Source organism: Cyanistes caeruleus, chromosome 3 (genome assembly GCF_971803275.1).
Source record: "Cyanistes caeruleus chromosome 3, bCyaCae1.hap1.1, whole genome shotgun sequence".
Lineage (NCBI taxonomy): Eukaryota > Metazoa > Chordata > Aves > Passeriformes > Paridae > Cyanistes > Cyanistes caeruleus.
In genome coordinates, this window is record NC_141703.1 from 94374104 (window position 1) to 94400329 (window position 26226).

The following is a 26226-nucleotide window of genomic DNA, read 5'->3' on the forward strand; positions in this document are numbered from 1 at the left end:
AGCTACTTGGAGTCAGATGGCAGGGAGCTGTGACAAGGATCAGTAAGTTGGCCACCGTGGGCCGGGTGACCACAGTCCCTGGGGACGCAGCTCTCTTGCCTGGTGGCATGTACTCGTTTGCATGAATCGGTGCCTGACCTCGGGCTGGGGAGGAAGGTCCAACATGGGGGAATATTTGCAGAAAAGCATGCGACTTTAATTATGGGATTAGAATTAATTATAGGTAGGATTTAGCAAATACCTGCCTTTGAATGCGTTTTCCTGTTCTCTGCCATACGGCATGCACTCGAATCCTCTGCCTAATGCTCTCTTCTGGGCAGTTTGCCTGCAGTCTTGGTGGCAGGCAGATTTGATGGAGACACTTAAATGATTGCCACTAGATGCCCACTGAGCGATCGGCAGCGTGAGGCGTGCGAAGCCGGACCCAATAACGTGGAACACACGAAGCGATCAAAGTGCAGAGCTGCCTCCCCGCTTACCGGCACAAAATCACGCTGCTGGCACGGAGCCTGGGCCTGGCCGCCCGTGTGTCCGAGCACAGCTGTTTGTTCAACGTGGGAACTGCGCTGAGGGCTCCTTCTCTGCAGGGCGGGTGCTACCGAGCGCTGCAGAAGGAGCTCCCTGCAGGCCACAGCCACTGACACCGTCCAAGGAATTCGCCTTATCAGATGCAACGGGTTTGCTGTGCTCAACACACTGGATAGGTTTTCATGGAAGTGCTTGTGTAGTCAACCAAGGAGTTGTTTCCTAGGGGTGTTGTTGATTTGGGTTTTGTTTTGTGAGAACGCTTCGCGTCTACTGCCAGTCCACTAAGCCCAAAATAATGCAAAGACAAACAACTGGTGGCACACTTCAGACTGAAGTGTGTGATCAGTAGGCTGAGCCTTGAGGTGCTGATAATGAACTATGGTGATTGCCGGTTCCATAGCAATGTGAACAGGGAATTGCAGGCTTGCTTTGGAAACTGCCCTTCTCAGCTGTCACTCATCGTTCTGAGCCTTGCTCTGCCCTGGGATAGGTTGTACTGGCTCCCTGCAGTAGAAGTCCCCCAAATTTTCATGATACAATTGTTTGTGTGTTATTATGGTACAATAGTTTGCAAAGTATATCACAGCATTTTACTGTTTTAATCCAAAGTGGTGCCTCTAGCAGTGCTGCTATGAATTATACTCACTGGTAGAAGTGTAAAAATTTTCCATTTCAATACTTCTTGGGTCAGCCAGCTACAGCTTTGTTAACAAGCCACAGGCTAGCAGTTGGCTCTAAATGGCAAGTGAATAATCTGCACAGTTCACTGTTAATCTTGTTACAGAACGCTCCATCTCATCAGATGTATGGGAGTAGACAGCAGTGAGGGAAGACTCTCTTTCCGTGATAATTATCAAACTCAAGTATATCCCAAATCTTTGGCTAAATATGCCCAAGTGCCAGAATGCTATTCTGAAGGATATATACCAGTTTTACCAGTCAGAAACTTAGTTCCTCATTTGATTAACTGAATTACTGTGCTAAAAGCAGAAAAGGATTTTGTCAGCTTTGTGAAGGTGCGCTGAGTCTTAAATCTGTCTAAATATATTTTATTCTTACATGGCACGGTTTAGGAATTTATGTTGTGTATCTGGGAGGATTGCTTAGAGAAGAAGCATTCTTTGAATTAGTAGATCTCAATATCTTTAGGAAAATTTAGATATGCATACAGAAATTCCCCATGCAAGACACAAAGAGGTGCTGGAGTATGTATTTTTCTTAAACACTTCCCAAAAGATGGCAGTGGAAAGAAAAATCTTGATTTTGGAAGTGTTCTTAATAATGACAGGGACTGATTGTTGCAGGTGTTGCAGGGAAGATAATCTGTCTTCTTATTAGTTCAAGTGTTATGTAAAGCAGTACATCTGTCTGCAGTTGTAATATTAATGTAGGCTGGCCTTCTCAGCCTGAGGTACACTTGGTGTCAAGCCTAAGGACACAAGGGAGAAGTGGCCGGAAGCTGCTCTTGGGCTTCTCTTGATCCCGAGGCTGTAGCAAGTGCTGTTTCAGTCACTGGTGCCACCTGAGGCCTGACCTGTCCTGCATGGCCTGTGAGCCACTCACAACACCCTGCTGTGATGTGACAACCTGCCACACCACAGTCACTGTCACCACGTCTTCATTCTGGGGATGGAAAGGCTGCACTGTGCCGTGGGTGGAGAGAACACAGCTGCAGCTTTGGAAAAGGCAGGTGTCTGTCTCCGCTGATGTCTGGCCTGGCCAGTGCTCTGCTGTGGGACATTTTGGGAGGTGAGGGCTCCTGGCAGCTCTAGGGTGCCTGAGGCAGGCAGGAAGGATGGCTCTTTGGAAAGGTAAAACTTTGGTAAGTTTTATCCTTTTTGTTAACAATGATGAAGCAGAACCTTCTTTGAGGTGTAGAACTTTTTAGCTCTTTTTAGCACTGTGTGCATACTGATTAAATTTAAATGCTTTACCGTGAACCTCTACTGGGAGCCATTAACCCCTATCAAGGAATCAAGATCATGAAATCTCATTAATAAAGATAACCTAATTCTGGATGCACAGGTTTTTTGGTTGCAGTCTTTTGGTTATAAAGAAATTTTATTTCCTATGCCCCTTTGTAGTGATCACACTTCAGCCTTTATAATCCGAGCAGTGGTTACTTGAACAGTCCAGTGAGTTCTTGCACTACAAAGCAAGAAATCTGTGCAGGACTCTTGAAGTACTTGGTCTGATCTTAATTTGAAATAATTTATTGTTCTCTGTGACTCCTGTTGCAATCCTGTGGCCTTACGCATTGCCTTCTTGCCAGAAAATTTCCTTGATTGCCTCTCTCTGAAGCTGGCACAGCACAGCATTTCTGTTCCTTTTCTCACTTTGATGGCGTACAAAATGTGTTTTCTTGGCTCTTGCCCTCATGCTGTTTCATGACTTTTTTTAAAAAAAATAAAAGCAAGAGGCTTTGGAGGCTTTATTTTGGAGACAAATTGTTACCATTTTACAATATTTCCGTTCGCTGTGCTTTGATGAGCCTGTCGAGAGAAAGAGCAGCTTCTCTCTCCCTTATTTTTATTTGCTGTGCTCTAACTCTGCCACTTCCCAGAAACCCAAAGTCCCAGTCCAAGGGAGATATGAAAACAGTAACAAATGTCTGTAAAATATTTTTCTTGAAAAAACTTCCTTTCAGACAATTTTTTTTGGAAGGTTATTTGCCATTAAAAAAATTCCTGCCCTTTGCATACTTTTCCTACCTTTGCTCAAACAGTGGAAGAAATAATCTTAGAAGGTTAAACATACTAGACTACTCCACCCAGAGAGAAAACAGGAGTATGCTTTAAAATTATTTAGCAGTATTTATTTCCCTATTTTATTATAAAATATTGCAGGCATCATCATATTTGTTAGGTTGTGCTAATCATGATGTGACACTTCATTCACGAAATTGAAGCAGGTCTTATCTCATATTTCCTAAATGGATAAATTATTTTACTTTTATGCTACTTTTCTTGATAAAGACTAAGATGACAATAACTACAACTAAACACTCACTTGGTTAAAATGGTTTCAAAACTGGATTTGTAATTTTCATGAAAGATCCTTTGTGCTCTGGGTCACACCTGTGGGCAGACATGAAGTTGGAAGTTGCTAGATGGTAGGCAGTGGATCTACCAATGTAGGTTCTGGCACTTGCGTAAAAAACACCACTGAAAATCACTGAAAACTGCGCTACCATCGTGGCTGAACTGCACACACACATCCCTGTGCCATGCAGGGATAGATCTGTTCCTAAAGACCTTCTGTCTTTTCCTCTTGTGTAGCGGGTAAGAAATGCATCTCATTCAAGTCTGCTTCAGCACAAACGCACACCTCAGTGGAGGAGCAGAGAGACAAAGCTGGAAGTCATTGTTATTTGTTAACAAGGGTTCCATTTGCAGGCCTTCACAGCTACCACCCCCTTCCCACTCTGCAAGTGCAGAACTAAGGGTAGCAGGACACAACCAAAAAAACTTTCAACCTGGGTTGTGATATACTCCCTGTAGATTTGATTCAGTGAATACTTAACAGCAAGACTTTGCCATGCCTCTCAAAAGCACAGCAAAGAAAAAAAAACTTCTGAAGTGCACGCATACACACACACACACACACACACACACTCACACACACACACTCAAAAAAGACTCCCCACCCCCATCCCACTCACACACAGTTATCCTGGATGCATGAAAATATACAGTCATTTGAATTCCAAAAATGTCATGAGATGGAATTAATTTCCTATATGCAATCCAATGTGCTATGGTTTAAAGAACTTGAAATTACCACATCTGTCACCTTGGAACAACCCAACTGAGGCCAAAGGAAAGCAAAGCCAAGCCCTGAGGAGCAAATACTATCAGTCACTCACTTAAGTCTCTTAACTCTACTCAAGGAAAACAGTCTGAAATGTTCAGAGCAGCCATTTGGACCCCATGATGACTGAGACTAGCAAATGCACAGGCTGGAAAGCTGGTCAGTGCTCAGCTCTGGGGATTAATAGTTATAAAATACCTGCAGTGGGAGCCGGCACTTGCGTTTCATCCGTGCTGCAGCCAGGATGAAGGGATAGGCTGACAAATGTGCAGCTACCCAGCTGCTCATCTGGATCAAAGGTGGACACCAGCCTCTCCTTGGCTTCCTGCAGCACTACGGGGTACAGCTAGGGCTGGGAGCACAGGACAGTACAGGATTGGCAGGGGAAATTAAAGCACTTCAATCCACAACTGAAATCCAAGCGCTCGATCAGGGCCTGATAAGCTGATGCCTGAGCTGTGAGACTACTGAAATCCTCCTCAAAGGCACCTTGGTCCCAGTGCACAAGCCTTTCCTAGTGCTGGGTGTGGACTTGTGGCTTCCTTTACCTGTGGACACTTCCCTGTTTTCAGACAAAGTCTCTTGTTGCTTTTCCCCTACTCCCTATGGCTTCTTGGGTCTGCTGGGACCTGTGCCAGCTCTTACCCACCTCTTGGGAGCTGATGCCTGTAGCCTGATGGCTCAGGCATGCCCAGGAGGGAGGGAATGCAAACCTCAGAAGTGCCTTTTGCTGAAGGAAGACTTAGACTGATGTTTCTCAGCCCAAGTAAGACTGTGCTTGAGCTGCTGATGGTTGCCTGGAGTTTGGAAAAATTTGGCACCTCCTTTCAAAAGAGGACTGTGAGCTGTGAGTCAGGAGTGGAGGGACTTGTGCCTGTGTACTTCATTCACCAGAAGGCACTTAAACCCAGGAGAGAGCTGGGATTTGGGATGAACTGCAATCTTCAGCCTTCCCTATTTGGCTGGCTTGGGCAACTCCCCAAACAGTGGCTTTTGTGAATTCCCCTCCGTGGCACTTAACTCCACTTACACACATGAACGGAGTACCGGCATCTAATTCAGGCATGTGGACTCCATTATGGAGCAAGATGCAAACATCCCCTCATAGACTGGGGTCTGAAAGGTTCCATATCTGTACTGTCAATAGCTAAGGCCTTCGTTCCCTGCCCCATCCTCCTTTTTTTGTTTCAAAATCTAGACTTTTTAAAAGCAGATAAGCATTTGCAAAAATTATTCTTGTATCTGTGCAAAGGCGTAGTTAAGGCATGTGCTAGATATTCCCAGGATGATGCAGTTAGAACAACAATGACTAATTCCATAAAATCTGGCATTAGAAAAAGCTACGCACTTAAATTATGTCATATCCTTCCCTGCAAACTTTGTCCACCAGATTTTCATTGCTGAACATCGGAACCAAAAGTTTATGGCTACCTACATGTCGTGGCTCAACCAAAATAAAAAAGAAATCAGATAGGCTGGTATTTCTCTAGCAAGCAAAATTGACTTATGTTTCATACAGCAGGATGGCTATCAATGCTTAAAATTATTTTCACTTGTGTGTTTTGTTTCACTCTGAGATGGGGCACCTTCATTAATTCCAAGTTAATTTTGCCTTTGGTCAAGAAACATGCTCAGATTTTCAAATGTTAGCAGAAATCGTGTGTTCTTGACAGAAATACTTCCGATCTGCTTTGTGGAAGGTTTAAGTATGCTAATGTAAGAGATACTCTGGAGTATATAGTTACAGCCCACAGGATCAATGTGAGAGGGTCTTTCCTTAGGTTTGAACAGTATTGTCTGAAAATTGTTGAAAATTTCTCAGTAAATTATATAGTAAGGCTGATTAGATCCTGCAGGAAGGAGCTCCTTAGAGGACTGCACTCACAATTTGTATTAGTGAAGTCACCCAGGGGCCAGTGTTTTCAAAGGTGTGTTTGCAGCTTTGTGAGACACTTGGACGAGCACCAGCACTGGATGTGGGGTGCAGTTTGGGCTGTGTTTAGAGCAGGAGCACTTTGATGCTACAGCGACGCTAAAGGACAAGGTACTCATAGCTGAGAAGCAGCAAAACCAGCAGCCCTGAGCAAGGTGCTGGGAGAGTGCTGGGACAGCCCAAGCATGCACACCTGGGTGTATGCACACAAATGAAACAATCAGTAGGAATTCAAAGAAAGAAATCAAGACCCCAAGTGAGCTCTGCTGGTATTTCTGCATCTGTAAGAGTAGCTTGTGGTGACATAACTGTTTCACACCGAGGGAACCCCAGAGCACAGCAGCTTCATGGCAGGCAAAGGAAGAAACACCTGGAGGAGAGCTGGGTCTGGAATGGAGGGGAATGTGTGAAGGAATTAACTGAGATACCAGAGATTTAACAGCTCTCTGCTTGGAACTGAGAGGTAATCCAATTTCTTCCATTGTCACTGATTTAAGCTTTAATAATAAATCAGCAGTGATTGTACTGGACAAAAATCTAAAAGATTTTATAATCTCTGGGAGTATATGGCATCCATGTTTGCTCTTTCATTAGATACTGTTCTCATTACAACTGTTTGAAGTAACATGCAGAGAAGGGAATTAAAGCAAATTTACAAAGTTTTCATCTCTTCAGAGATAGAGGGCAGAATGTACAATCTGCTGCCACACGACAAGGTCATTGCCTTTAAATGGATTAGTTTTGAATAGTATCCATAGAAATAAATTATCAGCCTCCTCTTCTTTCCAACTAAAAGGCAGTACCAGTAATCAAAATCAGTAAGAAATTGAAAAAAACCTCACCTTGGTATATTTAATTTTTTGTCAGTCTTGGGGTTTTTGCCTATTCAGGTTCTAGATTGGATTGTCTCCTAATACATGGCCAAATATCATAAATCACCTTTGAGAACTGCTGTTAAATTCTACTCCTGCTTCTTCTCTTCCTGATTTCCTTCTTACTTCTCTCTCTTCTCTCTATGATAAGAGCTATATCTTGTTTTATCCATTCTTGTGCTTAATATTTATTCCCCAAATTAGTCTCTTAACAGTGGTCTATTCAAAATTATGTACTTTTTTGGGGTATTGTAATAAAGATTACATGCTATTATGTCTTGGCTTGGAATGAAGTCCTCACCTTGATTAAATGTGACACCTGAAATGAACTTGTGTTCAGAGGACTAAGCCATGACAAGTTATCCAGAGGAAGGGGAGAGATTTTTGTTTTCCTGCACTTGCAGTCATCGGTGTTTTGTGTCCATACAACACTGCTGTGGCATTCATAGCCCAGCAAAAACTGTTATGGAAAAGAAGACAAACCTACTTATTTTTCATTTGGAAATGCAAAATTATTAACGCAATATTGTTGAAGAATTTCCTGGCTAGTTTTCCTTTGTCTGCCTCAGGCAAAAAATGATTGCTGAAGTTTAATACTTTATGAAACCTCCTGACTATGAAGGTCTAGTAATTCTCTTTGGGAGGAACTGTGACACAGATAAAATGCAGAAATCTGAACAGGCATGATGGAAAATTACATGCAGTAGAGAATATAAATTTGAGAAAGTTGAGTCCCACCAGTTGCTGTGCATTGATTATACTGGTGAATATCTATTTTGTAAAGTAAAAAGTGTATTTCCTAGAGTTCAGTAACTCAGGCCACTACATGATCTGGAATAGATTTTTCTCAAGTAATTCAATTAATTACTTCCATGTAACAATTAGCAACACTAGAAGCTTGTGAAATTCAGGAGCTGGACGGACAGGCAGTTTGACATGCATAGATATCCCCATTAATTTCAATGAGAACTGTAACCTGCATAACATTTGCTAACTGTTAAATATTTTAAAATTAATCTCAATTTATACATATCCAGATGGTTATCCATGCAGTAGACTGTAGCCTGGTTTTCCTAATCAAGCAAAACTACAATGAGAATTTTGCACAATTAAGAACTGAATAATTTGGCTGACTTTTACTCAGTTCTTGGCAGTAGAAAAAAAAATGGTCTTTCCAACAGAAAGTGCCAGTGCAAAATATTTTGGCAAGGAACAAATGTCAGTTTAGATCTATGAAATTACCGTTTTCAGGCAGTAAAATTAGAATCACTCTGGTTTGTATTAACTTAAAAATACCCCAACCCTGGCCAGCTATTGTGCAGCTAAGTAAACAGGTATCCACTACTGGCCCAGATTCTGTTCTCAGTTCTAGAAGCATTTTGACTTCAGTGGAGGTAACTCCCACTTATAAGCAGAAAAACCAATATCACTGAGTCCTAACTTTTGTATGTGCCTAATTTATTGATGTTGATATTCTGCTGTAGAAATTATCAGAGTGGTTAAATGTATCTGTTTTGAAGTGGACAACAGTGATTGCTCCTGAGTCCATTTTACTGCAACTTATCTTGCTAGTTATGACATGTAATGGGATGTGACCAGCTTCACTGGTCTAGCCCCTCTGAGCTAAAAGGAAATTTTCCAAAGATGGAAGAGTTGGAAGATAAGTGGGAGTGTTGCTTTCCTTTAATTATTTTCTTTTAAGGAAATGTTTTTCTTATCATTCTTTTAATCTATTCAAAACTATCCCAAAGTCTTCCTGGAAACTGGGCTGGAAATGTCATGAGAACAGACATTATTTCATAGATCTGTTTTTTTTTTCAACTGGCGACAAAGATCCCATTTAATTAAATGAAAGCAGACTTTGGATGTCTCTGTTGATGTACAGACCTACAGGCAGTAAGAGATTGAGGAAAGAACCTGTAATGTAGACCTATCACATTAAAAATACATACTTATGTTCAAATTTGACTATTGTTTTACAAAGAACTCCCAAGAAAACATGCATGTGGATCCCATTTCCTGCAGAAGTTTTCTTTAAACATTCATGAAATTAACATATCATACTTCAAAGATTTTTTAGTTTAGCGGGAAGTAGGGCTGTAAATGTTCTCCTCATATCCTTCACCATGGGTTAGCTGATGCCACCAGCAAACCCAACTTCATACCTGTGGAAAAGGCTACTCCTTGTTGGCCTGCTTGGGAGCTCTGTTGGCCAAGTGTTAGTGCTGCAATCAGGTCTATAAATCTGCTACATTATTTGTGTCTTGAAGTTTCTCTTCCCATTGTGATGAAGAAATAATTGAGTTGCAGAATTCCACCAGTTACATGTGAAGCTCATTGAATTTTATTCTCTAACAAAAGCATTATTTTGTAAATGGGGAGAAAAAAAGTTTAAATGTAAATGGATACATATGTTTTTGGTACTTAACCCCATTTAATTACATCATTATTTTGCCAAATAACATGACATGGACAAGTTAGATGTTAGCCTTTTTTATAATTTAAACAAAGTGATCAGGCATATTGTGTGCTGGCTACACAACTACGTTTGATCTTTGTCCAAGCACAGAAAATTAGTGCAAAAAAAGCATGGGAGGATCCAGGGCTTCCAAATATATTAAACTCATTACTAAGATGCTTTAAACTTACTCATAATTCAGCCTTGTTCACTCTTGGTGATGATGCCTCACTGACTAAAAGTAATAATTCTAAATTGAATTGTTTTGCAAAGAAATGCAATGGTGCAGTTGTAATTTAACATAGATGCTTATCAAGAAAAACCCAATTTGAATGTTTCCAAATTTTAAAATGCATTTCTATGACCTTGTTCAGCACTGTGCTTCCAAAGGATGCACATTGTGAGTTGAAGTGTTGGTATGCAGAAAAGCCAATGGTTTTTACTGCAGATAAAACACAGCCTCCCACAGTTGTTATCTCTGAATGTGAGGCTGATACTCTGATTCAGAATGGTGAAACAGGCACATGCTGAATATTTACAATTCTCATCAGATATTCTCTCTTTCTACAGTGCTGGAGGGGAGTGGGTTAGAAAATGATAATTGTGAAATACTGTTCCCATCTCCTGTGAGAACGTGCTGCCTCAGGAAAACAAAGGAAATACTGGCTTACACTTTTTCCAAATTAATTTACTATAAGTGTGCAGTAAGTGACAGTAAGCTCTTTTATGCACTGCATTGCTTCCCAGAGTTTCCAGTCCCTGAAGTTGACTGTTTAAAGGTGTCTCTGAGCCTCTGACTTCAAATAAAGCCACACAGAGACCACAAGTCAGTCTTGATGAGCAGACACATTTCTTCAGGTTCTCTTCAGGGCTGTGAGATGCAAAAGAGTTGTTTCCTGAAAAGACACTTGTCAAGAAGATGACAGGTCTTACTGCAAGGAAACTTTACAACAACTCTACACTTTGTGAGAGAAGCGTAAAGTTTAGGTCCTGATCCTCATCTCTGAGTAGTGTAATTTAAAAGAATCCTCCACTGCATCATTGGCATTGTCCATGTGGAAAATTGGGATAACATGACTGAACAGAACCAGTGCTTCATGTTTGCAGCTAATTAATCTCCTGACAAACAGGAGGGGAGCCCTCGTTACTGCCAGCTTTCCAATATGGCATACACTGAAACTGCAGAAGTCTTGGGGAGTGGGAGGTAAAGAGGGTAAAGAAGCACTGACCAAAAATCACACTGACCTGCTGCAGATGAGTACATGAAAAAGAGAAAAGAGTGTAATACGGTCTGGAGTAATTTTTTGTTTTAATCATGGAAGTCCTTGTTGTGCTGTAAACAGCCCAGTTTGCTGAAGGAAGACAAGACAAAGCAGGGCATAATTTAGGTAACATGCATGGGAAGGCCATGTCTTGGGCATGCACTGGCCTCCTGCCACGGGCTTCCAGTGCTCTGGCGGGGTGGGGAAGGGATGCTGCAGTCCTTGTGTTTTCACCTATTCAGTTTCTGGTTCCTTCTCCTCCACCCTCTCCCAGGGTGGCAAAGCAAGCCAGCCTGGAGATGCTGTCCCAGAGGATTAATCCTCTGTTCTGGGGGTCTGGGGGAACAACTCCTACCACTACCAGTGGCTCCACCTTCAAGCTCAGTGGCTCAGGCTGTGACCTGCTTTTGGAGGTGACTTGTTATGACTTAAGGACTAGGTAGTGCTAATGAGCGAAAAGAGAGCTGAAATGGGTGATGGAAGGGAGCCTCTGACAGCAGTGGGAAGGCTGGTACTTGCAGAGTTCTGTAAAGGAATTAAGTGTTGTTCCTAAGGAAAGGGTACTATATCTACAGCTATAATCCAAGACATTTTCCTCTTTAGCACCAAAACTGCACTCTGGGATTCATCTTGGCTTAATGCAAACACTGCCTAGGGCAGTTCAGGGCAGCTCCTATGAGCAATTGCAGCTTTGTAAGCTTTGGGGTTTTATTAGATTCCCTACTGCAGGCTTTAGTGGACAGAAAGGGCTTGGCATTTAAAATACAACTTATATAATTTTTCTAATTCCAGATACAGTAACTATACCCAATTCTTGGCAATAACAAAGGAGAGTCAGATGTCTTCGTAAACTTATTTGTAACCATGATAAAAAATGGGGTTTTAATATTTATAAAGTATATTTATAAAATCAAGCACACCGCATGCCAAATGATGTAGCATCTGAAGATCAAATTTTTCTTATCGATGCACACGTATTTAAATAGCGACAGGTGTTACAGTAATTTCAAATGTCTGTTGGAGCAGTTTTCCATCAGGAAAGGTTCGGGAGCAGACACGTCTCGGCACTGGAGCTGCCCTGCAGGTGGCGTGAGCCATCCGCTCAGCACAGACACGGCTCTAACACTCCTGCCTTTCAAAGAACAAAAGCAAAATAGTCAAACCACGCTCACACAGCTGCTGTGGGCCGTGTTGGCTGGCGCACGGCTGACTTACACCGCCTTCAGTGTTGTCATAAATGAGAGATGTTTTTTTCTGGTAAAGGTAAAATCGTATTTTAAGACAGTGTTTTCCTGTGTCTTTGAATGAGGAGAGCTGGCCTTTCTTTCAGGTGTTTGATCACCTACAGAGAGCTCATTACAAGCAGTGGATTCCTTGTGTTGGCCAGGGCAAATATTATATAAACTAAGCATTAACAAATACCTTTCCTTTTAGTAGTTTCTGGCTTCCTGTCTTTTAGACTGTGTTTAACTTTTTAGACTCTGATTTGTTGAAAGGCTTTGTTTTCTAGCTATCATGGAAGTGGATCATGTTAGAATGTGCTTTGCACTGAGCACAGCAAAATCTGCAGATTTTTCTGCTGGTGAGTACCAAATGGTAAGCATCAGCCCTTTGATCTTAACCATTCTATATTTAGGGAATAAAGGGAACAAAGTTTGAGTGTGTCTGCAGTTCCTATGCATTGTAACTCCCATTTAGGGTCATATCCATTCCTGGCTGAGTTTAGTCACAATGTGAAATGGTGTTCGTTTTCTACATCTGACCATGGTAGGAAGAGGTAACATCTACATTCGGGCATCTTTTCTGCTCCACTCAGCACTACTGAATGAATCTCAGAGAAAAATCATCCATATCTAGGTAAAAAGTGAGGGGGGAGAGGAAATTAAAAGGAGAGGGAAATAAAACAAGGACTCTCTGGTGAGATCTTAAATCTTCAGCTCTTCACAGTCACTGTTACCCATGTGGGTAACTAAACTTCTAAACCAGGTACAAAGGTCATGGTCATCAGGTTTTAGGTACAGTAAAACAATTGGTATCTCAAGGTACAAAAATATGTGCCTCAAGAAGGATATGAAGGAATAAGTTACACAGCAACTGGAATGGGTATTCTGCCCAAGAATGAAGGACAAGGAGTTCAAAGTATGCGAGCATCTGAGGTGGGAAATAGATCCCTCGTGACATTGTCAGGTATGTCTGTGGGAGGAACAGGGAAAACACAGCAGGCATGTTCAGCACCTGTAGATGCAACATGGGCTTGAGTGTTTGGCACTCACAGTGTGCACAACAATCTCCTCATGTATGATCATGCTGAGATATGCCAGAGGTTGTGATGTTTGGAACACAAAGAAAAAGCTTACTTGGAAGATTAAAAGGGTACACTTTGCAAAAAATTCAGCCAACACCCGACTCATCCACTGTCCTATTTCTACTATTTAATCCTAAATTCTTAAGATATCTTTGAATATTCCGAGTCCAGGAGAGATGCACCCAAAGACAAGATTAATACAAAAGATTTTTTTCTTTTCATTTCCACTGTGCAGTTCTGAATACAACAAGTAGTGATTTCACAAAAAGCATGGTTGCAGTCACATCTGAGGTACATAAGTAATATAACTCTTCTTTAGATTTCTGAGGTTACATACCTCCAGGAAAACAATTTCCACTTGGTATATATTTAATTGAGTTTGGGAAATAAAAATGTCATTGACAGTGTTTCACAGGTTTCACAGTGCCAGAGCTAAACCTTTCCTAAAGGAGATGTTAATAATATCCAGAAGAGGGAATGAACTCACTGCAGGCAAAAATGATAATATAATAATAAAAAGTCAGACTTCTCCAAGTCTGATTTGGTTCAACTGCAGATTGTAGGAGATTTCTCATAAAAGTATTTGATGTGTTTTAGTGTGACTCTGCAATGGTTGGGAAAAAGCAAACATATCCTCTTGAGAGTTAACATATTATATAACTCTTCCTCGTCACGCTAAATTTTTACCAGAGAAACTGCAGGCCACGGGACTTAGCTGAGCTGGGTGAGCCTTTCAGCTTACCAAACATCACATCAAAAGTTGGGACTGAGTAAGTGTTAAAGCTTTGTTAGGATGGCGTGTCCTGAAATAATTGTAGAATGCCAAAGAAAGAGCTTCCCGTGTTCCTTCAGGCTGAGCAGGGATGCCAAGTATACAGAATTGGAAGCTGTCTATCAGGGATTTTTTTATTTGCTTGATATTGAGCAGACAGCAGAGACAAAATACCAAAAATGCTTGAAATCCTTATGACCTTTCACTGCAAACTGTGAACTTTGTCCGCTAAACTCAAATTTCTATTTACACTGTCAGCAGAGGCTCCATGCTGTTGCCTTTTCTTCTTCATCTTTTCAGTCTGTCATTTATCAAGGGACAGTTTCACAAACACTGCATAGGAGGGGGGACCTGAGCACATACCAGACCTTTTGCACATTCAAAATACTTAGTCACCATTCTGTGGATTCCTTAAAAGTAGCTGTAATGCAAGCAAAGGAGCATGAAATACACTGTTTGCACCCAAAGGAAATATTCTATAGAAAGTCTTAGCTTTTCCATCAGCTGGCATAGCTCACATTCCCAAGTTGTGTCCCGAATCCTCGCTGCTGCACAGCTGACTCCATTTACACCATCTTCCATTAACACAGGAATACACAAGTGACTACTGACTAAATGGTCCAAAAATACATTCAGTAAAGAACTGCATCACCTTTTTAAATGAAATATCCCTGATTCCAGCCTTTTGCTTCAACATTCATCCACTCTTGTAAATGAGCAGCTAGGCTGTTGCAGAGAACAAGTGCAGGGGAGATTTCAGACATATAAAGTAGAAATTATGAAAACTGAGGGTGACTGAACACTGGCATTGGTTGCTAGGGAGGTTGTGGAGTCTCATTGTTGGAAATAATTCAAGAACTTTCTGGACATGGTCCTGGAAAACCAGTCTAGGTGTCCCTGTTTGAGCAGGGGTGTTTGACAATGTGACTTCCAGAGGTGTCTTTAAACCTCAACCATTCACTGATTGTGAAATTGTTCCTATGGAAGAGTACTGTGAACTGTAATATTTGTTGCTGTTTGTGTGACTTTGCCAATTAAAACAGGACAGCCTTAATCAGTTATTTAATACACCAGACAGCTACATAAAACTCCTTTGAACTGAAATACAAGGTTGAATTATATAACAAATGTTTTAGCTGACCTCTTAGTATTAGATGGGCAATTATTCTGACTGTATTTCAAATTTCATTTCACACTGTGGTAGCATTCCTTGAGCTTTACAAGGCAAAGGCATTAGTAGAGTTGTGTCTGAACTCTTTAGGGTCTAGAAAACTGTCTTAAAATACGACATTTCCTGAGAGACTTCTGCATAGAAAATACATTGGTGTTTCCAAAAGAAACTGAGTTCACAAGGAATCATTTCATTGATACATTATGTTAATGAGGCTTTTGAAAGAAGACTTTTCACTTACTGTTACTTTTCCCTGAATGTGAAAGCTATGGAAAATGTGTGGAAAGCATTTGCAAAGTGGTGATGGCAGCTGTATGCTCTGTATGTTACTGTTAATGAGCTAGCTGTTAATAAACCATATGCTTTAGCATATAAACAGGAGGATTTATGCATAATGCAAAACCCATAAGAAGATTTATTGTTTGGTATAACTGCTTCCCAAATCAGAGAGGCACATTGTTCCAGTCTTCCACAAACTTCCTGTTATCAGTATAAAAAATCTGCTGCCTACTGGCTTCAAGTTCTTTTCATGTGAGTTGGTCTGGGGAGTAGGGGAGCTCGGAAGCAGAGAATTTAATGAGCAGCAGGTTCCTCGGATCTCTGCTCTGCACAGCCTGGGATCATAAACTTGTCATCATGGTTACTAACAGCAAGCAGGAGGTATCTATACAATATCTCCAATTCTAATGATTTGTGGAGGCAAGTTCATCCTGTTCTTTTTATGTGTTCTTCTGTGCTGGAGATTTTTGTGTCAATTATCGCTACTAAAGCCCTAAACAAGCCCCACTTCTGCAAAACACAGACAAAAGCAACCATTGGGTTTATTCACAGTGATGCTTGGATTAGTTAAAGAAACCACATTCACCAACAGGAAAAGTAAATTTCTAAGCTATTGAATAACACTGCTATGTTTGGAAAAGATTTTTCTTTTGTAATTCTCCTTTAATTTCCTCCCATCCAGAGCTGCTGTGAGGAGTCTGAAGCTAGGTTTTCATGAGTGAGTGAAGGAGTCCAGCAACTGACTCCTATTTAAAATAAATGGTCCTGGAAATGTAAGGTAACATTTCCATAAATACTTGAGTAATTTGAGGTTTAGGTTCCACTAAAAGTCATGGAGTGTTTCCAGCTCCCCAAGTCAGACAGGGAAAAGGCAGACCAGTAAACTAATCCTTACTATCAGATAAGCAGGGATTGAATGGAGGCACATAAAGCACAAGAAAATGAGGAGGAAACTGTGGACAGAGGAGATACCTATGTTCAAGAAGCTTATACATTGAGAGGCATAAAAACTAGTTCAACAGGAAAAAGGATAGACAGAAAAAATATCAGACTATATAAACTGAAACATTACTTTCAGTTGCTTAGGTTTGCTTTGGATTTTGAGATACGACCTCAGTAAATCCACATAAAATTGTATAACTTTATCACCTGACTCAGTGCCTCTGAATTCAACACAGTTTTCTTTTTTCATTTGGCCTCCTGATCAGATTAAAAAGTGTCTAAAGTCAAACTGCGCATTCTCGTAACCTTTCTGAATAGTTTTGCTTTCTTCATTTCAATTGTTGTTTTTCAATTTAAAAATATTAAAATACCACTTTTGGGTGGGTAGTGACTACCACGACACTGTGTAGAAAACCAAAGCAATTTGAAGCAAGCTAGACATTCTAAGTACATTTTTAAAATACCTTATTGCTTAAATAAAATAAATCCCTTAGTCTAGCTATTACTTTCAGATGTTTGATTGTTTATTTTTAAAGAGCTGTCATGTCAACCATTTAGAACTGACAAGAACTGTTTTGAAATCTTCACGAGTTTTCTCTAATGTTTGCTCCCCTCCTTATATTGGGAACTACACACTCATCTTCATTGTCTCTTGTATTTATCTTAATTTCACTGTGTTTTATTGTATTATTGGAGGAAAACTTAGCAGAACTGTTTGTGGCAAGATTTAGTTACAGGAAACCCAACAGCTAAGCCCCAGTTTCAGCTGAGACAATTAGACTGTTGATTTTGGTAGCAGCTCAGGACTTCTATTTGACCCAAATGCCTTTCAGGTCTAGCTGCCAGTTGATGCTCAAGTCTGAAAATTTTCTGTATTCTTGCTACAGATTGAGGGCTTTGTTTCCTTTTCATTTGAGGTATATTTCTATCCAGATCTGAATGTTTTGCTGAAATTCTTCTCCATTCACTGGAACAGATTAAAAGAAAGAGAAGAAATAACAATATTTTCCAGAACTTTCAACCTCTTTTTAAGTTTGTATTCCCCTTAATTCTCTGTTCCTTGATATCTGTGAATTGTTAAGGACAATGTTTTTCTCAAAGCAATTTTGCCACTCATGAAAAGTAGTGGGTGCTAATTTGTAATGCTCAGCTTAACTGTTGCTTTTTTCTGTCTAGCAGCTATATTTAATAGCTTATATTACTCTTTCACCTGTTGTAAAAAAGGACTCTAAAACACTGAAAACTCAATACTTTTAAAAAAGTGACCTCTGTTATGTAACACCAGAAGATATTTATTGAAAGGTTTGAAGAGATTACTAATGAACAGAGCAGTGCTGTTATACAGCCTTTTCATCAACTGCTACAGAAACTTCACATCTGAGTTACCAAAGCCCACTGCCATTCTTGGATGGATGTTTTCTTTTTCATCACTTTTCTTAAGTGGATGGGCTCTAAAACTTTATGGATGCTCTGGGAGAATGTAAATACTAACTGAGAAGTGTTTTATTCTGTCAGTAGTTTATGGGCTATAGTCTTGAGCATTTTTTTTTCTCTTTTTTTTTTTTTTTCCTTCTTTTTTTTTCTTGTTAGACTTTTCTAGCACCTGATGTAGGACGGGTCACAGCAGCTGATGCTGGGTTAAAACAGTTACCAGGGACAGCTCCGTCTGAAATTGTCAAATCCTGCCAATCCCATCCTCGAAACAATGCACCAGTCTGCCCCACTGGGTTCATAATTCAGTGCTCCTCAGTGAGTACCCACCAAGGGGGTTCCCAGAGCAGGGTCTTTGCCACGGCTGGTGCTCTAGAGGCACATTGTGGAGTCATGTTTGTGTGACTCTGCTGGTTTTTCATCTCAGACAAATCATGTATGATTCCTCCGCAAGCGAGAAACGCTATTGAATGTGGTGCTCATCCTCCTGAAAAGATGTCTGGAAACTCCAAGGGATTTACATGATTAATTCTTACCATGTGGATTCTTTTAATTAATTAGCTTTCTAGAAACCAAAACAGACTGCAGGACACTACTGCAATGCAACTTGTTAAGCAATGAAGCGTTTTTTCTTCCAAAAGTCACACTTGATAACAAACAATACTCATAGGCATAAGATGACTGTGGACAGTATGAGCTAATGTCTCGTTGTCAGAAAGTTTTCCATTAAGGCTCAGAATGATGTTTAACATATTCTTCCCATTATTGAGCTAAACTAAACATTGTATTAAGTATGGATTTCTCAATGAATGTTACTGCTGTTTATTTTAGCATGTACATACATGGAAGTGGACACATGTGCATTTTGGGATCAAAAGCACATCAACAGTGCAGTTCACTCTAGTCCCAGGATAAAATGTTTTTTCACATTTCATTTTTAATAAGACTGTCCTTACTCTTTTCTGACCATAAAAGTATATTTAAACCAAGCTTCTTTACAGAAACACAAAATGCCAAAGTTACATGTTCTCTCCTATCAATGGAGAATGACTGAAAGGGTAGAGTTCTTTACAATAAAAAGTGCTGCTGAGGATGATCACCAAAATTTATATACTGGATAGTTTTCCACTCAAAATTCAAAAGCTTTGGTGTATAGCAAACACTTGAATAACTTAGCAGATTCTGTGTAGGTGATGGCTTTAAGACAACTTCAATTTCAAGCCTTTATGCATTGTTTTGGCATTACATAGAACTCACTTAGGATTGCAAAGCTGAATATACTTACATTGAGGTTTTGGGACAAGGCAGAAGATGGACAGGTTGGTTGCTTTGCACTCTAAGAGACACAGATTTCCTGATCGTTAGGCCTGGTGTTATTTTGTTGATTTTAGGTTGATCCTAGGGGGGAAAAAAAGCTTTTAAGAAATGTATGGGCATATCCTTTTATTTTTTTCTCCCCCCCAGAAATATTAAGAACCACTGATCAAAATTTTCAAACGTAGTGGCCTAACCTAGTCTTTTAATTCCCTATTCCAGCTTCTTACTCAAGGTCTACTGTTCAGAAGTATGAAAACCTGGCAACCCATTCACTTTGAGTAGCCTTTTTAGTTATTCAGTGCTTGTGAAAACTGATGTAGCAGTTTGAATATGAACCAAAAATCCAAGTGTTCAGTGTTTTTGTTGGCAATCCTGTAATAATTATGCTGTAAATCAAAATATGGGTTTGGATTTCAAAAGTGCCTTGAGCCTTGTTCCCACCCTTCTACAGAGACACTGCATAACTTTTTCAGATTACAAGGTATAAAATTATCAGTCTGAAATACAGATGAAAAACTTTTACTTAATCTTTTATTTCTCCATGTGTGTCGTGCTCATGAAAATGTACATACAAACCCTTTCATGAAACACATAAATAAAATCATTAGTTCCCAAGAGGTATTGTGCTTGGAAACTACCAAAGTCCCAAGCATTACTGCACTCATAATGTGAGGATGCTAGCAAGAGGAGCCACAGACAATGCTAGTGTCATATATAAATTAAATCTGCTTTTCTATTTTATATTCTGATCATTCTCACACAGCAGCTACCAAGACCTACAAGTTTTGCCTGACACAAATCCCACTGACATGACTGGGAAGAGTCTCTGATTTGTTGGGTTCAGCTGCCATCGAGCTGTTCAGGGCTCAGTTGGGGATGGAGATTTCTGGATGAGTTCCAGCTGGAGCACGTACTGGAGTGCTGTGCTGGATCAGAGCTGGGGAGGGCCCTGCACCTCTCTGCTTAGCCCCTGCCCTCAGCTGCTCACCGTACACTGCGCTTGCTGCTCAGCATCCGTCCCACAGGGAGCCATGGGCTCCTGCAGCCCAGCTCATGGATAAGCAGCGTGATCGCTCTTCACCTGCTGATTTACTTTGTGGTTGAAAATTGAGGTATTTGGCCTAAGATCTTCCTTGCCTGTGTTTTTACTCTCCAGAGCCACTGGTTTCCCAGCAGTCAGAGTAACTCCAAGGAGCCAAACACACTCAAAGGTATCTCTCCATTTAGTTTTAGCATTTTATCAGCCAGGGCAAAATGCAAATTCAAGAGTAGTGGCTCCTGACCTCTGCAAGGCTGCGCTGCAGCAGTGCCCTGTACCCCAGCACCCAGCTTCCCCAGGCAGCTCTGCCCTGGGTGGTCTGGCCACCAAGAGACCATGCAAACCTTAGGGGTAAGAGGCATTTGGAAAGGGAGGAGTGCTGATTTCCCAAGGGAAACTTGCTTGACTGTTTTACCTCAGATTTATGCAAGTCCATTTGGGATGTGCCCACTACCCTGTTTCATCTGAATGCCACACCAGGGCAATTGTAAGGTCTCTCAAGTCTGACAAAAGAACTAGTTAAACTATTCTCAAAACAATGCATTTTAACAAAAGAAGCTTGAGTTTTCTAGACAGAGAACTGTTTTCTGCCAGAAAGGAGATCTCCAAACATCAGTCTGGTACCTCCAGGGTACGCTTGCCACCCAGTCCCTGAGTTTCTGATTGCTAGCTGGAATCTGTTTCTCCCTTCAGGTGACTCCGGCTGCCCACCTAGTCCGAGCATGGGCTCTGAGAGCTGCTGCATCATGGCAGCCCGGTAAGCACCTTCCTCTCAAAGCTCAAACCTCTTTCAGAAAGAAACTGACTGCTTTTCAGGCCCTTTTTCTTAGACTATGGATTAAATTAATCACGACAAAGCTTTCTGGCCTCTGGTCTAAAATTTATTTTAAAAAATCTCTTTAATGACAGCAGGCCAGGTTTTCTGGCAATACCAGTCTGGTCTCCAGTTGACCCTTGCTTTGATAGATAATCCATATTGATTTTCTCCTGACTCCATATCTCTTGTAAGCAGATCCCTGATAAGTTTGTGGTGCAGTTTAGGAGGTATGTGATCACCTGGGGAAGCAATAGGAGATAATGTCCGAGTGCTGTGGACTATTTGCAATTGATTTCATGCCATTCATTGGAGCTGTACAATGCTCCAATGTGTGGAAATGGAAATACGTATTTCTGAGAGGACTCTAAAGCATGAAAAGCAGAAACTGCCAATGTGTTATTCAGAACTTTGTTGCCATTTACTTCCTAGTTTTCTAAGGAGTAGGTTTTCCTTGTTTATCCTGCCAAACAGGCCTTCTGCTTCAAGGGATGAGGCAGTAATTTAGAACACATCTGCAGCCTATCAGAATTTTTAGGGACACCCCTGTGCTCTGCAGTTCAGCTCAGGATACAAACTTCTATGCAACTTGCAGGTATTTAGGTTTGGGGCTTTGGCTCAGCCTCTTGAGTGATTCAGGAGAAGTCACCAAGTCAGAAGTAGCTTTGTATACTTAGCAAAATGGCGACCTGCCAGAATGAAGGGGATGGCAGCTACTTTGCCTGTGACTGAGGAGAGAGGGATTAGGCCTTTTAGCCAAACAGCTCATTCCTGCCTCCTGTTTGTACCATCCATGCTGCTGTTACAGCCTTTGTGGGATTAGGGAGAGGGTAAAGGAGTGCCAGTGTGTACCAGAGGGCCCCAGTACAGCAACAGCAGTCACATCTGTCCTTTTATCTGCAGCAGGATTTCTCTGCCTTTCTACTCTGGCCCTGGCCTAGTTTCTGTTCCTCCAAAGCAGGACTGACCCCTCCCTGACAAACAAGAAAGAGCAGAAAAATGTGTAGACAGGTGATGTTGGAAACAATGGAAGTAAAGGAAGGTCACTTGGTGTCTTCCCTCCAAGGAGGAAAGAAAGGAAGGAAAAGAAGGGGTCACGAGGAGAAGCAGCTTCATGAGCAGAAAAAGTGCCCTGTCTCCTTTAAACTTCCCCACACAGAGGTTACTCAATCCCCACCTTTCACATCTTTCCCCATCCCACACCACCACTGCTACCCCTGCCTGCCTTGTCTGCTCCAAGGATGCCCTCAGCTCGGGGTTTGGTAAAGCTACACAGTGTAACAAATAAAAAGATAAATTCCAGCTCCAGTAGATCACTCAACAGGCTCCCACTGATTTTTCTTAGGGGAACTCCTGGCCACTTTGAGATGTTTTCTTTAACATTCATTTATTATTGTTATTGTTATTGTTATTGTTATTGTTATTGTTATTGTTATTGTTATTGTTATTGTTATTGTTATTGTTATTGTTATTATTATCCAGCTCTTCATGTCCTGAGACCAATCACTTGATGTGTATTCTTCCACTTCACTACTTTCAGAACTGAAAACCTGTAATGGTGCAATAACTTCTTTTTACTTGAAAAAATAATCTCTTGAAAGATTTCCTACTGATGCAGTCGCTGTCTTCCCTGTGTTATTCAGATCCTGATATATATATTAAGTCTATTTGAAGAAATCTCAAGTACAAACCTTGATGTTGAGCAACTTGAAGCAACAAGAGTCTTTTTTTGCTACGGAGAAAGTAACTCCCTAGAAGGCTTCTTGGAGAAGGAAGTGAGGGAGGGAATATGAGAGAATGAGAGAAATCATTCCTAAGAGAAAATTTAAGCCCTGAATTTCCTGATTGATAAAGTTGCCTTTCATTCGTCTGCTTTTAAGAATTACTTTGTTCAAAATTGTATCTGAAAGGAGAGGAGAGAACTTATTTTCTGCGTACTAAATCTTCAAATATAGTGAGGTGGCTTGCAGTCTTCTTTCCACTCTGCTACCTGCAGGTATTAACTGAGTGTGGAAAACATTTTCTGTTTGCAATTCAAGTGCAGAAAAACAAAAGCAGAAAGGCAGAAAATCACAAAATCCCTGTATACTCCCTCAGCACAAAACCAGCATGATCCCTAGTTAATTTAAGTAAGCACAGAAACATAACTTCTATTTTAAGCAGGTATTTAAGTCCTGCTGATTCAATATTCAGCCCAAATGCAAATGACTTTTGTGGAATGAGGCTTGCACTGAACTGGATTCACTTAGTAAAATATTTCAGTCTGCAACTTGAGGGAGAAAAGAAAAATCTGGTCAACTTTTGGAAGTGCCTCTGTAGCAAAATCACTTCTGTACTGATTGATTGTTCTTGTTTTCTAGGGAATTTTTAAGTAGTTGTTTTTTTTTTTGTGAGAAAGTACTACTGTGGGATAGAAGGTTAATTTGGAGAAAAGCTACAAGAATGTATACAAATAATTGCATTTTTTGAAATTATTACAGAATATAGGACTTCCTAAACTGTACCAGAAAACATTAACGTCCTGGAACTGACATTTGCAATTTTTGAATTCCAGCTTTCCAAGTATAATTAGTGTCCTTGTAAATGTTTTGGTATCAAAGTTGGGACTTGCTTTGGACAAGACAGTCCATAAACTCAATTTTTTTCCCATTTATTATTTCCTTTACCACTGTTCCAGAGATGACAGCTGTAATATTTAATACTAAGAAATAGTATTTGAAATAGCATGTTTAAAAGTATTTATTAATTATAATATATATAAGTTGCTTTCATTTATAATTCATGTTTCTTCTGATATTGTTCTCTTTTCTGCTTAAAGTACCTGTGATTCATATCTTCCATTATAAAAAACACACAAATGATTTTACATAACTACAGTGTTTGTCTAATCACATACCAAAACAGAAGGTAGAGGATATGAAAATTACTTATGACAGATGAGTCACATTAATATTTTGTTCTAAGCCATGTGAAAAATGAGACAGAAGGGTTGGGAATCAGAACATATCAAAACCCTTAGTGCTTTATGATCCAAAACCACAACTAGCTATTGAGGTGCAAAATGTTCTTTTTTAAATAAAGTGTGAGAAAGACACAAAGTTTTGTACTGCAAATGCTGGCAGCACATAATGTTGCAATTATTCTCAATATTTTGAGATGCCTGAATCATAACCAAAACTTTGAGCAACACTGAGGTAAAAGCATTTTTATGCTCCTTCACGGACACACACAAAAAAAAAAAAATAAAGAAAAATTGAGTTTGTTGCAGTTGCTTCAGAAATGGTGTGCCAAGTTTCTACCAGCGACTGAGAGTAGTAACAGAAGGAAGGGATATCATGGCATCCTCTTGCCTATTTTATTTTTTCCATTGTAGTAAATTCAGAATCATTCAGATAGTACTCCTGTTAGCTTTATGGGATTTCTGTGCTGCTTAAAAAATCCTGTGTTTTATGTGTTTGAAAAGAATCATTCTGACTGCCTTTTAAAGGGACTTTATTATTTCAGTAGATGTGGCTAACTTACTCTGCATATGGAGCATAATCTTGCTTCCTATTTAGAGCACAGTAATTAGGACCCAGTCACAGTGGGTACACTCAGTAGGTTACCACTCACTGTAGGACTGACTCTGACTCACTGTTGGGTGAACAAGGTATTTATTCTGTTTCCTTGGCCCTGAGTATTCTTTTCTTTCATGCCTTCTTCTTTATCCAGTACCCAAAAAAGAGCTCAAGTCATCAAGACCATAAACATCCTTCATGAGCTTGTGAGCAGCCTCAGCTCTTGGGAAAGGATTATTGCTTTTTGAGGTACCTGATGGAGGCTGGCAGAGTCCTTGAGGGAGGTCTGTGCACTCTCAGCATTTCCAGCTTCCCTGGCTGCATCACAGGAGCTTCAATATCGAGCTGACAGACACTTCAGCCTGCCAGGACCCACTCCAGCAAGCAGTGGGGAAGGATCTAAGCATCCACGTGGAGACCTGTATTTGGCCATGTACCATAACTTCAGTGCAGTTGTATGTAAACTCCAACAGGTACTCTTTAGGATTGGAGCCGTCTTTCTCATCATGAGAGTGAATCAGGTAGATAACTAGTAGCTCTGCTTAACACCACCTGTTTGTTCTTCTAGTTATGAGCAGGAGCCCTGTTCCTATCCACTCCCTGCCAAAATCTGTCTTTTCCTCAGATAACAAAATTTCAGTGTATACCATGCTGGGCTGGGCTGCTTTTATGCCACTTTTTCATTCTGTGTAGAACACACTAAACATGGAAAGTGAAAAGGCACTTCATGGACAAATTGGGAAAATAGAAGAACTAAATGGGTGGTCTTGACCAGACAATTCCTGAGGACTTTATACAGAGAAATACATGTCTGAATAATCAGTAACCAGCACAATGCTTTCAGTATCTAGCTGTAAAGGTGTTCTCTTAAGCCAATAAAAGAAAGTTCTCCTTTTTCTTCATTTTTAATTTGCCTCATCATGCCTGAGGAATTTTTCTACCTTCCTAGTTTATGCAGTACTGTGGACTTGTTCTATTGGTATAAACCACATTTTTTATAATTTTATATTTTTTATAGTCCATCAAACATCAGTTACTTGATTCTTCTTTGATCTCTGGGCAATCAGAGGCTAATGGGGTGTGATTGGAACTTGTTTGCAAATAGGTATAGTTGCTGTATTTTGTTTAGTCCATGAAAATTCAGTGACTTAGTTTTTGCTTGCCAGGCAATGTGTGAGATCCGTGTCTGGAGGTAAACATAAGCACATGGGGTAATGGCACTCAGTTTCTTTAGTGATACTGGAACTATCACAAGATGTGTTTCTTGTTAATAGTGGCTTATAACTGTGATAAGCTTCTCAGGCGTTTCAGCCAAAGCAATTCCTACAAAACCACCTCCCCAGAAAAGGTTTGTTGGAGCTGAACCGCAATTAAGGAGTAAGTCTGCGAGGGCCAAGAAGATTATAAGGAGGTATTATTGGTCCAGACAGAAATTTTGCCAGGCCTTCAGGACAGAGTTATGTATCACTGCATGTTTATCTCTGGTATGTTTCTACACCGTGAACTTGGACAGAAATTCAAATTTATGATGAAATCTAAACTCTATTAGGACTACTGAACTTCTGTCTTGAAATTTTTCCTGATTCTAACTAACACTAGAAGGATTTGCTAGCGCAGCCAAGACTAGCTGTTTCTGGGAGAGGTACTTGTAAAAGGAAATAGTAGGTATAAAGGGCATGGTGTAATTTAGTCAGGTTATTTATGTGTGCTTCTTAAAGAAAAAAAAAAGAAAGGAA

At 40.4% G+C, this 26226-nt stretch overlaps 1 protein-coding gene across 1 annotated transcript in view; it reads right to left on the minus strand.

Annotated features, from left to right (window-relative positions):
• The window catches only part of COL8A1 (collagen type VIII alpha 1 chain), an 86757-nt gene that overhangs the window by 13005 nt on the left and 47526 nt on the right, over positions 1-26226 (minus strand). Inside the window, exon 3 of the mRNA XM_086883000.1 lies at positions 19049-19161. The gene's annotated coding sequence lies outside the window, so the exon portion shown is untranslated. The remainder of the gene's footprint in view (positions 1-19048; positions 19162-26226) is intronic.